Source organism: Coenobita brevimanus, chromosome 77 (genome assembly GCF_032717465.1).
Source record: "Coenobita brevimanus isolate Jiangsu-jjx chromosome 77, ASM3271746v2, whole genome shotgun sequence".
Taxonomy (NCBI): Eukaryota; Metazoa; Arthropoda; class Malacostraca; order Decapoda; family Coenobitidae; genus Coenobita; species Coenobita brevimanus.
The window spans coordinates 25,186,444-25,207,417 of NC_137030.1; positions in this window are offsets into that span (position 1 = coordinate 25,186,444).

Here is a 20,974-nt window from a genome sequence, read left to right on the forward strand (position 1 = left end):
TGGGCCGACAGTTCTTCTTTACAGTGCCACACAGACCAGTTTCCTGCAGGTGAAGTTACCTGGAGAGAAGGGGGCTTGTGTACCAATTCTCGAGGTATAAGACATGCCCACGATGAAGGTAATCCTCAATCATTGTTTTTACCACAGCCCCTGAGAGTTCCAAACTTCTATCTTCTGTGATGTCCATCTGAACACCTGTGTACAGGACTATGTCCTGCACATCCCCAGTCTTACAGTCGCACATCACGAAGATTTTGAAGTTAAACCTGTGTCTTTTGATGGGGATATACTGACGAAAAGCAATATTAACTCTCCATAGCCTCTCGTCTATGACGAGGTCTCGGTATGGAGAGAAGGAGGTACGGAATTTCTCTCGAAGGTGATAAAAAACCAGACGTATCCTCCTCATCCTGTCTGTGTTGTTTGTGTTAGCAGGGTCAAGGGTGTCACAAAAATGAAGGCAGCTCAGGATGTACTGAAAACGATTCCTTCCCATCACCTTGCCAAACAATGGTGTCACCATTACTGGATCCACGGTCCAATACGAGGGAAGCTGGTTAGTTTTCAATATCCCCATCAAAAGCACAAGTGCTAGGAACACATACATTTCACCCAGGGTCACGTCAGGTTCAAACAATAGGCTGTGTCGTGTCTGTGTTGTTCCCTCATGTTCAAATGCAGCAAAGGCGTTGGTCAGGGCCACAATCTTCAAAACAAACTCCACAGGAAAGTAGTTCCTGAAAAAGTCAAACCTACTAGAGGTATGGTGAAGTTCAGGGACATTACACCTGGCCTCATTTTCGTGGGTGAACGGGTGAATGTGGGGGACAAAGTCACTACCGTCCTTCCACTCCCACATCGTTTCCTCATCATCATCATCGCCTCCGTGTTCCTCGGGCTGTGGGGAAGCATGGGGAAGTGTGGGGAATGGGGGAAGAGTTTCATGTGAGGTGCTGGGTGTGGGGAAGGTGGAAAGACTTTGTCCTGAGGTGCTGGGCTGAGCTGGGTCGTGTGGGGGCAAGGGAGAGCGCAGGCGAGATGAGTCACTCTCCCCCAACAATGGAACTTTCCCAAATCTTCCACACTTCCTCCTCACACTTTCCTCCCCACGTGGTGAAATCCTTTGCCTCCCCAACCACCCCTCAACTGCAGGACTACCTTCCTCCTCCCTTTCCTCCTCATCGTCATGGCATGTAAGGCAACGACGTGCAGGTGGCCTCCTACCATGTGTTGCCCTAGTGTAGCCCACATACCTGGATTTTCTAGGTGAGGGAATTTCGTCATCATTACTACTTTCCTCCTCAGGCTGGATGTAGTGTTTATCATGCATGTCGTCACCCTCCAGATCACTTTCCCCAGTGTAGGGAACCCTCAGGAGGTCCTGAATCTCCTCATCAAAGAGACCCGGCAAAACATCACTGCACTGTATGACTGACACAAGCAGCATGAGGCAGAGTGAGTGTGAGGTGGAAGAGCATGGGTGTATGGGTCAGGCCATCTGAGCGCACATAGAGGAAGGGTTGCCCTACAAGCACATCAGTTTTTACTGCCTAGCTTGAAAATTGCAGTCACAATGAATTTTTGAAATCGAGACCGTTTTAAAGCGGCATTGACACTGAGCGCGCAATTATGTCAGACCGTTTTAAAACGGCATTGGCACGGGGTGGGTTAATCCTGTATCATCCTTGAACATGCTTGGGATTTCATTTACTCAGGACTTATCTTGGAAAGTTCATATTCCATCTCTTGTAATATCTGCTTCCAAGATATTAGGTGTGCTAATCCGACTCCATTCCTTCTTTACCCCAGCACAATTGTTGACTCTATACAGGGGTTTTATGTGCCCCTGTGTGGAGTACAACTCTCATGTGTGGGGAATCTCCCCACATATAGCTCTTCTCAATAGGGTGGAGTCAATGGCTTTTCGTCTCATTAACTCTCCTCCTCTGACTGACTCCAATCAACCTCTCTCTCTTCGTCGCACTGTTGCATCTTTATCTCTTTTCTATCACTACTTCAATGGTCACTGCTCCTCTGAACTGTCTGCATGCATTTCTTCACCTCTATGACACGTGCATAGCACCCGTCTAGCAGGAAACTCTCATCCCTTTTCTGTCCAAATCTCTAATGCAAGGGTTAACCATTACTCCAAGTCCTTCACTTATGCAACAGGTCAGCTCTGGAACTGTCTCCCTCTGTCTGTATATCCTGCTTCCTATGATCAGTCTTTCAAACTCAGTGTGTCCAGGCATCTCAAAAGAATCGGATCTTGAATTTGGCTCGTTCTTGTATTTGTTTTTCTCTTGGAAGGAACAATAATTGCGGGCTCATGACCTTTGGTTCCTTCTTCCTCACATTTCTTGAAGCATGAGCAATAGGACATCTAAAGTAATACTGCAGCTTTATCTAGCATTAGTAAGGCCACATTTAGACTACGCCTTGCGATTTTGGTGTCCGTACTATAGACTGGATATAAATTCCCTGGAAAACGTACAGAGAAGAATGACAAAAACTATCTATCTATCTATCTATCTATTGCCAGACGCCTCAATCCCGTTTGGGGTGGCCACAAACAAATCGCCTCCAAGTCACCCTGTCCCCCGCCATTTCACTGCCCTGCTCCCAACTCACACCCCCTGGGGGTAGGGGGGGTTTTCAAGAATACTCTCCCAGTATCCCTGCTTGTCGTAAAAGGCAACTAAAAGGGTTGGTGGAGGGTTAGTGCCCCTCCCCAGAAAAAAACTAAAAAAACAATGACAAAAACGATACATGATAAACGGAACCTTTCATAGGAAGACAGACTAAAAAGACTAAGTCTGCACTCACTAGAAAGGCGTAGAGTAAGGGGAGACTTAACTGAGGAATTTAAGTGGATGTGGGGAAAAAATAAGGGAGATATTAGCAAGGTACTTAAAGTGAGCACACTGGATAGAACTAGAAGTAATGGTTTCAAACTAGATACACTCCGTTTTAATAAGGAAATAGGTAGGAATAGTATTCTTTTCTCTTGTCACACTTTCCTATAAAATGTCCACGCCAAGTTTTCTATATTGAGTGGTATCTTTTCTGACTATTTCCTGCCAGCTTCGGCTGGAGGGTTTGGAGGGTGGGGGAGAACCTTCTTCTTTGCTATCCTTATCTCATTCTAGGAGCTGCCTTGCATGGGCCAACCAGTCCACTGCAGTTATCCTCTCTTCTTATGTTCCTATACACTACTACCTCTTTGGGTATGCAGAGACTGAGTTATGGCTACCGTAACCCTGAACGTTCAACTAAGTCACTCCGAAGACAATATTCATAACATCCATGCATGGACCACGACGGTGTAATATGTTGCTCTTGTGTGTGTGTGTGTGTGTGTGTGTGTGTGTGTGTGTGTGTGAGAGAGAGAGAGAGAGAAAATACTACAGTTTTGATTCGTATTAGACCAAACTAAATGGTATGGACAAAAGCCTGTCATAAGACTGATATTTAATAGGTAAAAGATCGAGGTCATAGAACAAGGTCAGGTTAAACAGTTTTTTAATTCCATTACTCGATTTAGTTCAAACTTGGTGGAACATATAAGAACAAGGCAAGATTGAAGCGATTCTTTTGAGAACAAACAGTCAAAGTTCAAGGTCACTGGGCAATATCAAAATTATGATTCGACAATACTACATAGACCATTTTGAGTCTGAGCCAATTGGTGTGGGTGCTGAGGGTCAGGGAAAGATGAAGTGATCCATGTATATATGTATCTCTCTAAGTTAGCAAAATATCTAACATAATGGATGCGATTTGTATCAAGGCTGGCACATTTATTGCATCTGGGGATGGGAAGACATAATTTCATTTTGGTGCACATATTTTGAATGACAAATTAACCCTTTAACCACAGGGCATCACTTGTGTGACGCTCAGGCGCAAGGGATCATACCGGGGGTGTCACTTCTGTGCTTCTGTGTTATTTTGAATTTGCCTGGGCTTTCAAGTGGTGGCTTGTATCATCTATCAGTACTACCAGTGTCCAGCTATAGTCAGTGCTGCTAATGTCATCTGTACTCCCATCCATTATTGATAATTTAGCCATTTTTCCCCTGTCCTTAACTCCCCTCCTTACCTCCCCTCCATTACCCTCTTCTCCCACCTGCCCAGCCGCACTGTGCAATGTAAATCCTGGACGGATTTTTCGACTCATTTATCCATTGAAATGTGTCCTATGCCCTATTCTTATACAAAATAATATATAAAAGAAAGAGAAAAGGTAACTGATACTGCCATACATCTGGAATGGGCTAATTATCACCTGGCAACACCCCACGTTCACTCATTCGCTATTTTTCCCTGTGTATTTCCCCTTGAAATATGCCGTATGACTTATTCTCGTAATAAAAATATATATAAGAAAGCAAGGGAGAAGCCTAAGTGATTTTTACATTCACCTGGAACTACCTAATTTATTATGTATTGTCTAGATTTCCTGTCAATCATTTCACAGCATATAAATAGCAGCTCTCACCACGCTGACATTGTCAACCCTTCCCTGCGCAAATACGCCACATCATTCAGTTTACCGTCGTCTTTCGAGGTGAAACGATGTCAGATTCGCGCCCATCCACTTCTGCTGCTTCGGAGCCCATTGCAAAGGGCCATGTGACCTCTACCCATATCAAAACTCGTGTGGGAAGGGGTAAAGGGCTAAGTGACTGCCCTGGAACGTGAACTGGCTAATTTATCAATTATTATGATAGACAGTGACTACGATCTTTCTTGTGACTCGTGGGATGAAGCAGTGGAGGAAATGGTGACAGAAACCCCCAGTATGAGTGCTTCTGTGTCCCAAGTTCTAAAACAGTGCAAGTGGAAATGTAAATAATGTGTAAATAGCAAGTGAAAGCAATTAATATAAGTATAATTGAACAGAGGAAAATAGTTTTATAAGTTACTGCAAGTGACAGTGCATAAATAAAATAGATAGGTAAATAATGTAAATAAAATAGAAAATGTAAATAGAAATGTAAATAATCAGTAATATGAGAATATGAGTATAAATACTTGGAGTAATGACAGTGAAAGTGAAAGCTTCGCTCTCTATGCTAGTTTACTGAACAAGTGAATGCCTGGAGTGAAAATAAACTACTAGTACTGCAGGAAACTTATAGATTAATATTGTATATATGTGTGTATGAAGTACTAGGAATATAAAGTGTGTGTTTATGAATGAGTGACAGCTCTGTCTCAGAATACCAGCGGGGAATGAGCGCAGGTGGAAAGCTCGTACCCTCTCGTAATTTACATTTCTTTCACAGTGTTTTTTTTTTTTGGGGGGGGAGGAATATGGATTCCAAACTACTTGAAATTCACAGAATAGTGTTTGTAATGATATTATCAGGCACTGGTAACCATATTACGGGATGTTGGGAAGTGTAAAGTGGAGACTTCCTTACCCAACTTCAGAAGTCTCCACAAGTCCTACGGTAGAGGACGAAGGCTCAACAAACATCCCAGGAGAAAACTGAAGGTATGTACCATATGCATATGTAATTATATTATTCTAGGTCTAATAGCTGATTTTTGGCAAATATTTTTTTTAAAGTCAGTCGGAGCGCGATCATACCCGCAGGATGAGCACGGCCCAATCCCGACATCCCCGTGGTTAAGGGATTAATGGATCTAGCTCTGTGTGGTTTCTTTGAGCTTTTTTATCTTTTTTTTTTTTTTTAACGAACTGATGTGGTTACCTGTACAGTGGTCTTAAACAATCTCTCGGACACGAGTTGTCTTCGGTAAGTTAAATAAATGCAGAAGGCATGTACAGCTCCGGACAGATGAAACGGCTACACCCCATCCACCAGCGACTTGGTTTGGGTCTCAGTGGTTCTGGTAACAGTTGCAGGTGGAGGGAGGGGGGATGTGGGAGGGTGAGGAGGGGAGAAATGTGGGCGAAGTTATAGAGGAGGTAGTGTGGGAGGGTGAAGAAGCAGCACAGTCTGGCTGGTGGGAGGGGGAGACGAATGGTTGGGTAGCGGAGACGAGAGTCTGCTGGAGGGTAAGACAGGTGAGTGTGATTAGATGAAAAGAAATTACAAAAAATGAATTATTATAATATCTGCTGCATATATTGCATTTTATCTACTAAATAAAAACACTGTCTATTATTCACCACCGTATTTGGGTATCCTACTCATTATTATTATCCTTTGGATATTAGGCAATAAATAAAGATATTCGACGGTCTTTCGGACCCGAACCAATTTCTTCATAACTTTTTTCTTCAGCTATTTCCGTATTCCTATTATCCCTCGTGCTTGAAGTCCCCCTTTTTATCACTTTCTCCTACGCCCTACATTTTTTTTAGGCATAAGGCAGTTTAACTTTCTCTTTAAATAACCATATTTGTCAACAAATATTCCTTTCATTAATCTATTTAATTACCTGTTTTCTTTCAATATGCATTTGTCTAATAATGGGTGTTACACCTTAATTGGCGCCGCTATTTGACGTTTTGAATAAATTTGGTCTAAATTTACGCATATATTGCAGTCTCTCTTAAGTAGGCTGGCAACCTCACACATCCTCCCCCCTGCTTTCTCCTTCTCTCGCTACCCGTTCCCTCCTTTCCTTTTGTATTATTGTTTATCTATTCTTTCTCATATTTTTAACCTCATTCCTTCTTACAAACTTTTAGTGCCATAGGAATTTCTCCCTTATCACCTACAGTCCTACTACATGAAAGTGGAAAAAACTGCCATCGGGAAAAGAATAACTGGAAATTTATGGCGAAGGTTACAATATTAGTTATTTAGAATGAAAGTGTTGGCAGATACGCATTCTTGACGTGATTATCGCAGCCACAGCATTTCGCCTTCATAAAACAGAAGGACTATAGATCTCATGCATTACCTCCTTACGTCCAGCATTACTGTGCAGAACGCCATGTATAACACATTAAGGACCACAAGGACAGTACTGGTAGTCATCGTGATTCTCATGAATCTCTCCATAGGCTATTGAAAACAGTGCTTTATGCTCAACTTCAGAATTATGTTATCATGGCAATGATAGGCAACGATAATAAAAACAATATATACAACCAAATTATCATTTATTATACAACAAAGCTCAAACTGCCTCCGTGCTGCAGTCTCAAGGGTGTAACCAGCTCACACAATCTTTGTTGTATAATAAATGATAATTTGGTTGTATATATTGTTTTTATTATCGTTGCCTATCATTGCCATGATGAGAACATAATTCTGAAGTTGAGCATAAAGCACTGTTTTCAATAGCCTATGGAGAGATTCATGAGAATCACGATGACTACCAGTACTGTCCTTGTGGTCCTTAATGTGTTATACATGGCGTTCTGCACAGTAATGCTGGACGTAAGGAGGTAATGCATGAGACCTATAGTCCTTCTGTTTTATGAAGGCGAAATGCTGTGGCTGCGATAATCACGTCAAGAATGCGTATCTGCCAACACTTTCATTCTAAATAACTAATATTGTAACCTTCGCCATAAATTTCCAGTTATTCTTTTCCCGATGGCAGTTTTTTCCACTTTCATGTAGTAGGACTGTAGGTGATAAGGGAGAAATTCCTATGGCACTAAAAGTTTGTAAGAAGGAATGAGGTTAAAAATATGAGAAAGAATAGATAAACAATACTACAAAAGGAAAGGAGGGAGCGGGTAGCGAGAGAAGGAGAAAGCAGGGGGGAGGATGTGTGAGGTTGCCAGCCTACTTGAGAGAGACTGCAATATATGCGTAAATTTAGACTAAATTTATTCAAAACGTCAAATAGCGGCGCCAATTAAGGTGTAACACCCATTATTAGACAAATGCATACTGAAAGAAAACAGGTAATTAAATAGATTAATGAAAGGAATATTTGTTGACAAATATGGTTATTTAAAGAGAAAGTTAAACTGCCTTATGCCTAAAAAAAAATGTAGGGCGTAGGAGAAAGTGATAAAAAGGGGGACTTCAAGCACGAGGGATAATAGGAATACGGAAATAGCTGAAGAAAAAAGTTATGAAGAAATTGGTTCGGGTCCGAAAGACCGTCGAATATCTTTATTTATTGCCTAATATCCAAAGGATAATAATAATGAGTAGGATACCCAAATACGGTGGTGAATAATAGACAGTGTTTTTATTTAGTAGATAAAATGCAATATATGCAGCAGATATTATAATAATTCATTTTTTGTAATTTCTTTTCATCTAATCACACTCACCTGTCTTACCCTCCAGCAGACTCTCGTCTCCGCTACCCAACCATTCGTCTCCCCCTCCCACCAGCCAGACTGTGCTGCTTCTTCACCCTCCCACACTACCCCCTCTATAACTCTGCCCACATTTCTCCCCTCCTCACCCTCCCACATCCCCCCTCCCTCCACCTGCAACTGTTACCAGAACCACTGAGACCCAAACCAAGTCGCTGGTGGATGGGGTGTAGCCGTTTCATCTGTCCGGAGCTGTACAGTACATTAAAAATAACTAAATAAATAATAATAAAGTTTTGCAGCACTTTTGGTATCTAGTATTTTGAAAGTTGTGATACATGTGCTCCCCTGTGATCGTACTGCAAAATTAATGATCTTCTTGCTATGCCAAAAATGCTGAAAATGACGCAGTAAAGATCGTTATAAACCATGGAAAATCATCATAGTTGACACACACACCACAAAGCCAGGAGACAGGACGTGTGTGCTGGGCATTCCCCAGGTCCTGTTTCTCCCCACTTACTCTTTTTTAATCAGCCCATACACCACTGACCGGGCTAATGTTTGGCCCGGCCTGCACTATATGTGCAGGGAATCTTTCCAAAAAAAAAAAAAAAAAAATCATAGTTGATCCACCGGTGTCAGGGACTATAATTTCCACAATTATCGATCCCCTGTGCCGGGATACAGTTTGAGGGATGTACTACCGCGATCACTAATTTCTTTACTGACCTGGAGACAGGGAAGTGGAGGACAAGGCTGGCAAAAGGTGTGAGGAGAATATATTCCCGCTCGTCAAACACACAATCATACACACTTCTGAACAGGCAATATCCATTAGCCTGCCCATGCATAACACTTTCTTCTCACCTCACCCCCAGAAGGCTAAAGAAACAAGTGATCGTGATTGTGCCCAGGAAATAAGTGACTAAAATACGTTTCCGCAGTGAATGGGTTCCACATCTTCAATTTGCATTTCCGTTCCCTTCATCATCCACGCTAAAACGTTCTGGTTATGTGTTTCATTAATTTTCCATAGCACTCCAGCATTGTCTCAAAGCAAAATTCATTATTCATCCAGTCTGAATTGCAGCTTTATCATGTATGCATGTGCTGCAAGGCTTTAGCCATTAGCAAATTGGTCTCCAGTGAGATTTACCAATAAAAACTGCGCAAAATACTCCCAGTAAAATAAAAGTATCTATCTATCTTTGTCGATATACCTAGGCTGCTTCCCTCAAGGAAAGGGAGGTAGCCGAGACAGGATGACACACTCCCAATTTACCCATCCATTCAAACACATTCATTCGCATCTTAGCCCCAAAGGGGAGAAGGAACAGATCCTCACCACACCACACAGCACGAGGGTCAACTGCGCAGTGCAATCAGTGACATCTGCAGCAGGGCCCGACAGCAGAGCTGGTTTACCCCTGCCACATCATAATAGACCCATCCCCTTACCCACACCTGACCTGATTAGCTGATCAGACCAAATGTGGGAGAATATCCCCTCAGGGCTGTGTCATCATTTATTCATTCACAATTTCTCTCCATTTATTTCTGTCACGCACAGCCACTCTTCCTTCCTCAACAGACATCCCTCTCACATCCAAAGCTCTCTTCACACTGTCCATCCATCCTATTTGTGGTCTCCCTCTCAGGCTTACACCTCTCACATCAGATCTAGTAATTGTTGTCACCAATAGCTCATTATCCATTCTCTCCATATGCCCAAACTATCGCAACACCCTCTGCTCAACTCGATCAGCCATCTCCTGAACAACTCCAGTTCTCCTTCGCACTTCACCATTTCTTACTCGATCCATATGCCTCACTCCACACATACTTCTCAGACACCTCATCTCCATTACATTCAAACTTTTCCTCTCTGCTACACCCACATTCCATGTTTCAGCCCCATATAATGCAGTCGGTACCACAACATCCTCATACAGCCTTCTCTTTACATCCATTCTAAGTGAACGACATCTAAACACTTTTTTCATTCCTCCCAGAACCTTTCCTACTTCACTGACTCTAAACTTTACTTCTGCATCTATTCTTCCATCCACAGCAACATGTGACCCTAAATACTTAAAACTCTCTACCTCATCAAGCAACTCACCATTCAAAACTATATGCATCCTCCTACCAACTACTGACCTCGTACACTTCATCACTTTACGCTTATTTTCATTTACTTTCAATTTCCTCCTTTCACACACCCTTCCAAACTCCTCTACCAACTGTCTCAATCTCTCCTCTGAATCAGCCACCAGTGCAGTATCATCTGCAAACAGCAGCTGCTTCAGATTCCACTCTCTACCATCAACGTTTACCAGACACAGATCTCCACCTAAAACTCTTGCATTCACCTCCTTTACAACACCATCCATATAAATATTAAACAACCAAGGCGACATCATACATTCCTGCCGCAGCCCCACTCTTACGGGAAACCAATCACTCACAGTATTTCCCACTCATACACATGCCCTACTATTTTCATAAAAACTTTTAACCCCCATTTAGTAACCTACCATCAAGTCCATACAATCTAAAAACAGTCCACAAAGCTTTCTCTAAATCCATGAATGCCCAAAACACATCCTTGCCTTTTGCTAAATACTTTTCACGCACTTGTCTCACAGCAAACACCTGATCCACGCATCCCATCCCTCTCCTAAAGCCACACTGCTCATCACCAATCACTCCCTCTGTACCCTCTCTAACTCTCTTAATTAACATTACCATACACCTTACCTACAACACTCAAGAGCCTTATACCCCTAAAGCTAGTACATTCATACTTATCACCCTTGCCTTTATACAACAGGACCACACAAGCACTTGCCCAGTCAACTGGCACCATACCTTTCACAAAGCGCACATTCAACATTCTTAATAACCAGTCAACAATAGTCGCTCCGCCACACTTCAGGCATTCCACAGCACACCCATCCATACCTGCAGCTTTCCCTGTTTTCATCTCCTTTACTGCCTTCTGCACTTTCCCCTTCATGATCAAAGAATCATTCAACACTCCCAACACATTTATTCCATGCACCCTTCCATCTGCCGCAATCTCAGCCATCCTTTCCTCCTCTACATTAACAGTCTTTCAAAATACTCTGCCCATCTCTTCCTTACTGCATCTATTTCAATTAACATCCTTCCATCCTCTGCTTTTACTCGCTCTTCCTTCCCAGACTCTCCCTTTCGCACCCTTTTCACCTCCTTCCAAGACATTTTCTCATTCTGTTGAAAATTCTCAGGCAACCGCCTACCCCACCTCTCATCTGCTGCCACTTTAGCATCGTGCACAGCCCTTCTCGCCCTATTCCTCTTTCCTTATATCACTTATATGACACCTCATCCATCATCTGCAGCCACACTTCATACGCACGTCTCTTCTCAGCCACGGCCATACTTACTTCCTCGCACCACCATTCACTGCCTTTTCGTACACCACCACCCACTCATCTCACACCACACACTTCTTCCTCATGCCCCACCACAGCACTCTTAAACAACTGCCATTCCTCCTCCATGCTGCCATTTTCCTGATCTTTCACTGTATTCCACTCATCTTTCAATTTCTCCTGATACTCTATCCTTTTCTCTCTTTTATCCAACTCACTCACAGGAATTTCCATGAAAAGCGTGGTAGAACTTTAACATATTATTTCCTGGTTGATTTTAACATTCATATTCGCGTATGTTATAGTTCCATACTTCACGTAACTCACGGCCGTCAGACCATTTTATTCAGCTAAGTCATAAGCGCTAAAAGGTAAATACTGTCACGATTAATCCTTTCCTGATCACGTCAACTCTTATTCTCCAGTAATGGATTATACCTAACTGTTTTGTTTAACTGAGACTGTTAAGCAATAAATATTTCTAAACTGTTCGAAGCCTTAAATACTAATGACTTTGAAGGTACAAATGTTTTTCCTCAAAATTCATTCATAAGTTTCATCGGTAGTAGATGCTCCGTAACGACTGAGAACTGCACCCATGTTGATTCAGCATTAAGTTTTCAGAATTTACCCACGAACAACACCCTGCAGTTTAACGCATTTCTTCATGAAACATCTTGTGTTTTATATCAGTGTATGTACTATACCAATTTTTTCCTCTCCTCCTCCCTCCCTCTCTCCCATTCCGTCTCTGTCTAATATTTGTCTGTTACTTGTTCAATACCTGTCTAAGCGCTGTCTCATACCCGACTCGTTCCTGTCTCGCGTGACGGCTTTACAAGTTACTACTCCAACGAATGGCCTGGTCTTGGGAGGGGTTGGGGAGGGAGCTAAAAAAAAAAAAAAAAGGAAGAAAGAGAATGAGAGAGGAGATGGAGAGAAGTGGGAGAGAAGTGACAAAGGAACGAGTCAGGCGTTTGTGGGGAAGAAAAAGGAGAGCACATGTTTCAGTTTATAAATATTGGTATATTAGGATTCGGAAAAAAATGTATGGAAAAAAAATGGTCATGATGATAATGATGATGATGATATTAAATCAGTTCAGAAAGAATGGCTATATTTGGATTGGTGAAAGAGCTCTGAAAAAGATGATAATGATGATGATGATGTTGTTGATGATGATGATGATGCCTCTGTTTTTCCTGCATATTTTTGTTCCTCTTCCCTCTGCTTTTATTTTTTCCATCTTTTATTTTTCATTATCCTTCTTTCTTTCCCTCAATCTTCCTTACCCTCAAGCCATCCTGTTTCATCCGACAGTTTGTCCCTCATTCTCATCTAACTGTCTTTATTATTTCATCATTTCTGTTCGTGTTCTTTTGGGGGGTTGTTTCTTCTTAAATCAGTCCGCTTTCTTTTCCGGTTGGTGCACTATGTTTTCATTTTTCAATTTAATATTGTAATTTGGTATATAAAAGTTTTAGCTTGGCATTGAATTTTGCCCCTTTAATACAGTGACGCACTTGTCATATGATTCTTGTTGCCCCCAGACGATTTTAGTCATATTTAGGGGAAACTTCTTGCACCGAATGGGTTAATGAAGACTATATCTCACCCAGTTCGAAGATTCCGTTTAAAGCTGGATAAAGTCGTATGGAGATAGCAATAAATACTGAAAAATACGTAATCAGACCGAATGAGTTACTCTGATACCTAGATATTTTCGACTCGTTTGATATTGACATTATCGCAAAGCACTTGTTTTCTTTGCATGTCTCCATGCTTCTATTCCCCACCCAGCATATTAAGAATGGGAGGGAAGGAAGAGAAGTAAAAAATGTCTCTAACCACCCTCCCTCCATCTCCAGGCACTCTTCCTTCATCTCCAACCATCTTTCCAACATATTTAACAATACTTTTCTTAATATGAACCTTCATTTCCCCTTGTCAAATCATCATTTTTTTTTTTCAATCCAACTTTCTGTTATTCTTCCTCAACCATCCTTCTTTCATTGCCAACATCATTCCGGCATCCCAAACCAATCCATCCTTCCTCACCAACCATGTTATTTTTTTTTTTTTATCTCCAACAATTCACTTTCAAGTTTCAATCGTCCATCCTAAGCTAGCCATCATACATCTCCATTCAACTTTTATTTCAAGCATCCCTCCTCCATTTCTAACTGTCCTTTCATTCTTAACCATACTTCCTCTATCTCCAACCATCCGTCTTCCATCTCCAGCAATCCACTCTCTATCTCCAACCGTCCATCCTCTGTCCCTAACCATCTGTCCTCTATTTCCAACCATCGGGCTTCTGTCTGCATCCCATATTTCCAACCATTCATTCTCAAGCTCCAACCGCCCATCCTCTAGCTTCAACCATCTATCCTCTACCTCCAACCATCCATCCTCTGTCTCCAACTGTTCAACCTCTATCTCCAGTCTTTCATCCTTTATCTCCACCTACTAGTCCTTCATCTCCAACAATTTCCCCTGCACCTCCAACCCTCATTCCTCTGTATACACCTGTCTATCTGTATCACCAGTCATCTTTTTCTCTTATTCAACAATCCACTCTTCTTTCTCCAGTCGTTCATCATCTGTCCTTAGGCACCCATTCTCAGTATCACTTCTTCTCCCGTTTTCAACCATACTTACGCCTCCAGAAATCTCTCTCTCATTTCTAATTTTCCGATTTCCTGCCTCTCTCGTACTTTCCTCCCGTTTCTTTAATCATTCTCTCCAGTCCCTCCTGCCTCCTCCCTTATCGTTCCTACCTCCCTTCCTGTCTCCCTCATATCCCCTTTGTCTCTCCTCTCATCTCTCTTACTTTCCCCCCATCTCTCCTGCCTCATACCTCTTCTCTCTTGTCTTTCTCACATCCCTCTTGCCTCTTCTCTCATTTTTTTTGCCTCTATCCCATCCTTCGTGCTTCTTCTCTCATCTTGCATGCTGCACTCTCTTCCCTTGTGCTTCTCTCTCCTGCCTCTCCCCTCCCCATCCGGTCTTTCCTTCACCCAGATGCCCGACATATGGGCGCAGGGTGTGTGAGGCGTGGTCAGGCAGAGATATATTGATAGGTATCGCATAAGACTCCAGTTAATATAAGCAACCTGAATTTGCTCCTTCTTTGTTGTATTACCAACTTATAAGTTAAAAATATTTACTTAATTATGTAGTGCGAAATAGGGTGATGATGATGATGATGATGATGATGATGATGATGATGATATTCTATGTGTGGTCTCACACAAGGTTAGTCTGAACCATGTAGTCAAGCCGAGTACCCTACCCAGTACTCACAGATTAGTTGATCAGCACCTCATGATGATATTGGTCTTACTGATACGGAATGTTGCCAACTTCCCTCCGTGCATTTGTTGACCCTGAAGATGTATGGAAAAACCGACAAAAGCTTGGTGGTCGTCGTTTTCGCACACACACACACACACACACACACACACACACACACACAGATATTTATATATATATATATATATATATATATACCATATATATATATATATATATATATATATATATATATATATATATATATATATATATATATATATATATATATATATATATATATATATATATATATTCACTATCATCTTAAATGTCAGGACGAACTTGCCTAGCCCCGGGCTCCTACGCTCCTCATGGGGCAACGTAGGCTTGGATAATTGATGAATATATATATATATATATATATATATATATATATATATATATAGGTATAGGTATATATATATATATATATATATATGTATATATATATATATATATATATATATATATATATATATATACATATATATATATATATATATATATATATATATATATATATATATATATATATATATATATTAACTTTCATCTTAAATCACTTTCATCTTAAAGGTCAGGACCAACTTGCCTAGCCCCGGGCTCCTACGGGGTAATGTAGGATATATATATATATATATATATATATATATATATATATATATATATATATATATAGCCCGACGCCCTAATCCCGCAAAGGGTGGCCGCAGACAAAACGCCTCCAAGTCGCTCTGTCACCCACCATTTGACTACCCTTCCCCAAGCTCACCCTCCCTCCCTCATATACCTCTCAACTCCATCCCTCCACCTCATCCTCGGTCTACCCCTCCCTCTCCCACCCTCCACCTCACCTACATACACCCTCTTAGTCAGTCTTTCATTCTCCATTCTCTTCACATGTCCAAACCACCTCAGTGTATTTCTCCTAATCTTCTCAGCCACATCCACATCCACCCCATAGCGTTCCTTCACTTCTTCATTCGTCAACCTGTCCCTCCACGTCACTCCACATGCTCCTCTCAAGTAACTCATTTCCACTGCTCTCACTCTTGACTTGTTCCCCTCTTGCAAGGTCCATGCCTCGCTTCCATACGTCAGGGTAGGGATCACAATACTATCATGCAGAGACTTCTTAACTTCCATACCCACCTCCCTATTTCTCATCACTGCTTTCAGTACCAACAACCTTCCTTCCCTGCTGTACCCTTTCACGCACTTCATCCCCCAAAGTTCCATCCTTACTCATCACACTACCCAAGTACTTGAATGCACTCACAGTCTCCATATCCTCACCATCTAACCTCACTGCACACTCTGTGACTTCATTCCTCTCAAACACCATAACTTTACTTTTGTTTACATTAACTTTCAGATTCCTCCTCCTACACACTGTCCCAAATTCATTCACCAAACCTTGCAACTCCCATTCATCTTTACTCAACAGTACTGTATCATCAGCAAATAGCAACACCGGAAGCTTCCAAATCTCACCCTCATTCATTAGAGCCACCCCTACGTCCACTGCCCTACCTGGCACCTCCTTTACAACCCCATCCATGTATATATTAAACAGCCATGGAGACATCACACAACCCTGTTTCAGTCCCACATTGAGATCAAAGAACTCACTCAGCTCACCATCAACTCGCACCGTAGCCCTAGCTCCCTCGTACATACTCTTCACAGCACTCAACCATTTCCCCTCCACTCCATATATTCTTAATACCTTCCACATACCTTGCCTATCTATTCTGCCATAAGCTTTCTCCAAGTCCATGAAGGCAGCATACACTTTCCTTTCCTTCTCTAGATACTTCTCCACTAAACATCTTAGAACAAATATCTGATCTACACACCCTTTTCCCTTCCTAAATCCCCCTTGTTCTTCTCCAACTAGCTCCTCTGTCATATGCCTAACCCTAACAATGAGTATTCTACCATATAATTTACCAGTCACACTAAGAAGGCAAATACCCCTATGGTTACCACATACTTCTCTCTCCCCTTTTCCTTTGTATAAAGGAACAATTATACCTGATTTCCAGTCCTCTGGAACCCTTCCCTCTTCCTGAGCCAATCTACACAACTTCCATATCCACTCCACAGCAATCTCACCCCCATACCGAAGCATTTCACCACACACTCCATCAATTCCTGGGGCCTTTCCCAACTTAATCTTCTTCATCGCTTCCACTACTTCCGCCCTACTGATCTCTTCCTCCCTCCTCTCATCTCTTGTTCTCCCAGCCATTCCCCAACCACTTATACTCGCACTGCTCTCACTCTCTACATTCAGCAAATCCTCAAAGTGCTCCTTCCATCTCCTCAATTTCTCTCTCTTCTCCACCAACAATCTGTTATTCCTATTTTTCACTCCCCTACTATTTCCCCTTTCACATTGTCTTACTTTCTTTACCTCCTTCCAAAACAATTTCTTACTCTCCCTCCATTTCACACTCAGATTCCTCCCAAACTCTTCATCCACTTTCTTCTTACTCTCCTTCACCAGTCTCTTAACCTCCCTTCTCCTGCTCACATATACCTCTCTCTTCTCTCTCTCATCTTCTCCTCTACCTCTACTCGCTAACCATTCACTATATGCCTTCTTTTGTTCCACAGCTCGTTTCACCTCATCATTCCACCATGCTGTCCCTTGCAAACCCTTGCATCTCCTCCTCACTCCACAAACCGCCTCACACGCTGCGCCTATCTCTTCCGTGACTATCTTACATACGTCTTCCACCCCTTCCATCTGCTCTAGCTCATACCTTCCCAATCTTTCTTCCACTATGCTCTTATACTCTGCCATTTTCTCACTATCTTGCAACTTCTCCACTCTTCTTACAGGAGCTGCTTTCTTCTGTCTTCCCCTTCGTCTCCTCAACCACTTTCTTTGCAGCTCTACCTTGGCCATCACTAAGTGATGGTCCGAGACTTCATTCCCCCACCCTCTCCACACTCTTGCATCCAACACTTGTCTTCTCATTCGCTCATCCACACACACGTAGTCTATCATTGCCTTTCGTTCAACAAGTTCACCATCCATCCTCCTCATTACTCTCCATGTATACCGGTGGATCATCTTATGACGAAAGTAGGTGTTGGCTATTGCCAACCCCTTACAAGCACAGATGTCCATCAAAGCACTTCCATTCCCATCTACGTCAGCTGGTACACCCCACTGACCAACCACTCCATCCACTCGTACATTCCCAACTTTGCCATTCATTTCTCCAGTCAACAGCACTCTCTCGCTCCTCTCAAACTTGTCCATACACGCTTCTACCCTCGCCCAAAACTCATATTTCACTCTTGCCACTCGATCCTCTGTCGGGGCATATATATATATATATATATATATATATATATATATATATATATATATATATATATATATATATATACTGTATACAAAAATGGTGGAGAGGTACTGTTGGCGGTGTGAGATAATGCTGTTGCTGCTTCTGATGATGATGATGATGAAAATGATGATAGAGGGTTTAGGTGGTGATGGTGTGGTAGTCTGAATTGGTGGAGAGTATTTAGGTACTGTTGGTGTGGAAAAGAGAGTGGATTGATGATGATGGTGATGATGGTGATGACTCATTGTCTTCTGGGAGGTGGTGAAGTGGTGTTGTGATGAAAAAGGTGGTTTGCAGGAGAGAAGGACAGAATAAGGAGGAGGGCGAGCAATGATTTGATTTAGTCTGTTATGTCTTCGGGTCGGGCGCTAACGATTATTATGATTGTGGTTAACTGGTGATGATGATGCTGGTGACGTTGTAGTGTACCTGTATAGTGGTGGTGTTGTGAATTGAAATAAACTGAACTTTTAAATATTAACTTGGTCCCGCAACCACTCGGATGTATGGCTCGGAAAAAAAAAAAAAAAAAAAAAAAACGTTAAAACGAGCTTACTAGAAGAAAATCACGATTTTTGCACAAACTTATAAAAACTTTAAAAAAAATAAATATAAAAGGTGGAGGAGACCCGCGACCCTCAGAAAAATAAAAATGGCAGCCAGATAGTGTGGCATTCCTCCAAGCATGGAAGGCAGATAATAAGTACCATCTTACCCCCTGTGCCTACAAAGAAACATCTGACGCAGGCCCCCCCCAGGCTCGGACACTGGACCATCATATGGTGTCACCATGATAAGGTAGTGTGGTGAAGAGAAGACAGTGTGATGATGATGATGATGATGATGATTATGATGATGATGAGGTGGTATAGTGATTGAATGATGTGGTGGAGATGCTGTGGTGCTGAGACGATGATGGTGATGGCAGTGAAGAGGGCTAAGATGATAGGGATGTGGAAAACCACTGCCTGATGATGATGATGATGATGATGATGATGGGGGTGGTAGTGTCGTGCTAATGATAGTAATGATGGAAGTGATTTGATGAGGATGAGGTTAACTTGTAGCTGAATGGTGTATTAAAGTGATGATGATGATGATGAAGATGATTTTTCTTTTGTTTATCGGAGGATACTGAGGTGATGTAGTAAAAAGACGGTGATGATTATAATGATGATGATATCAATGATTCCGAGTTAGCTGTGCCTTCTCCTGACTAGAGGCCTGCTCACCCCTCACCAGCTTCTCATCCTTCACCCCTCACTTATCCCCTCATCCCTCACCTCCCCACTTATACCCAAAAGCATCACTCACTTATCTCCTTCTCCCTCATCCACTTCCTCACTCCCTTAAATCGGGAGAAACGCGTTTCATTTATTCCCCTTTCTTGAAGGTAAGGTTTTTCCATGTCATAAAAACCAACTTATGGTTTCCTGTACTAGGTAAATCCATTACTCAGGGCATAAATATAGTACCCTCACAGCCAATAAAAGAAAGCACATTCACTTATCATGCCTACGCCCACCTACGATGGAGGAGGCATTAAGTGATTGTTCTGTGCGTCCGTGTGTGCGTGCATGAGTCCGTATACCCATAACACTCTTGTGGTCAGATATCTCTTGAGCCCATGGATGAATTTCGACCAAACTTTTGTCAGAGACACGGTATGAAGGGAATATCAATTGATTAGGTCAGCAAGGTCAAGGGATCAATGATCAAGGTCATTCTACAAAGTTTATCCTTGTAGAAGCGATTTCCCCTGAACCCCTCGACGAATTTCGACCAAACTTTTGTCAGTGATAAAATATGGAGGGACTATGAAGTGATTAGGTCAGCAAGGTCAAGGTCATATGGGGTCGACTAAGTTTATCTTTAGTTTCATTTCTACCCACAAGGAAACCAGTCTTGGAGGTTGTATGGTGAATCCGTGCACACGGCTTGGTGGAGGCATATCTAGTGACAGCGTCGACAGCTTGGGGCCCCGAGTTCTTGGCAATTCACTGAATTATAGAAACCAACGTCCTATTGTATCAGATTTTCAGCTTCGCCTAGCTCAGGTTTTTGTTTTAAATTCTACTATTAAAGTACGTATACTTGAAATTTGTGACATAATCGCTACTGCCTCTGCCTAATGGATCAGCAAAAGAGAATCATCTTTGACCAAAGAATCATACCAAGCGCTTCTCATCTCAAAAAAGAGAGAGAAAAAAAGCCAGTAGTGGAAAATGGGAAGACAGAAAAGATTGCTGAACTGACTTTAGTCGCCGACAGTACAATCAGGTATATATTACAGTAATTATAAGCAACTCTGTACCACCTATAGAGTTTTAAGGACGTTACTGAAGAATAAATTACCTCTACCCTGGAACGCATTCGATGACACTATTGTGACCCACGCAAACTTTGGCCACATGGCCCTTGCTTCCTATGTGGCCCAAGTGGGTGGTGTTCTCAGTAGCTTCCTAAAATGATGCGCTGTGTCGGGTGAAGGTAGTTGGTGCGCGCTCCTTGGCTAGGTTTTTCATATAACACAGGTGTGGGCTATAAAAGTGTCCACGAATGTGTTACAGTACTAGACATTTAGTGCATGGACAAAATCGATGTTTTTCTGCCAGGAAACTGGGAGTCGGCCTGCTGCCCTC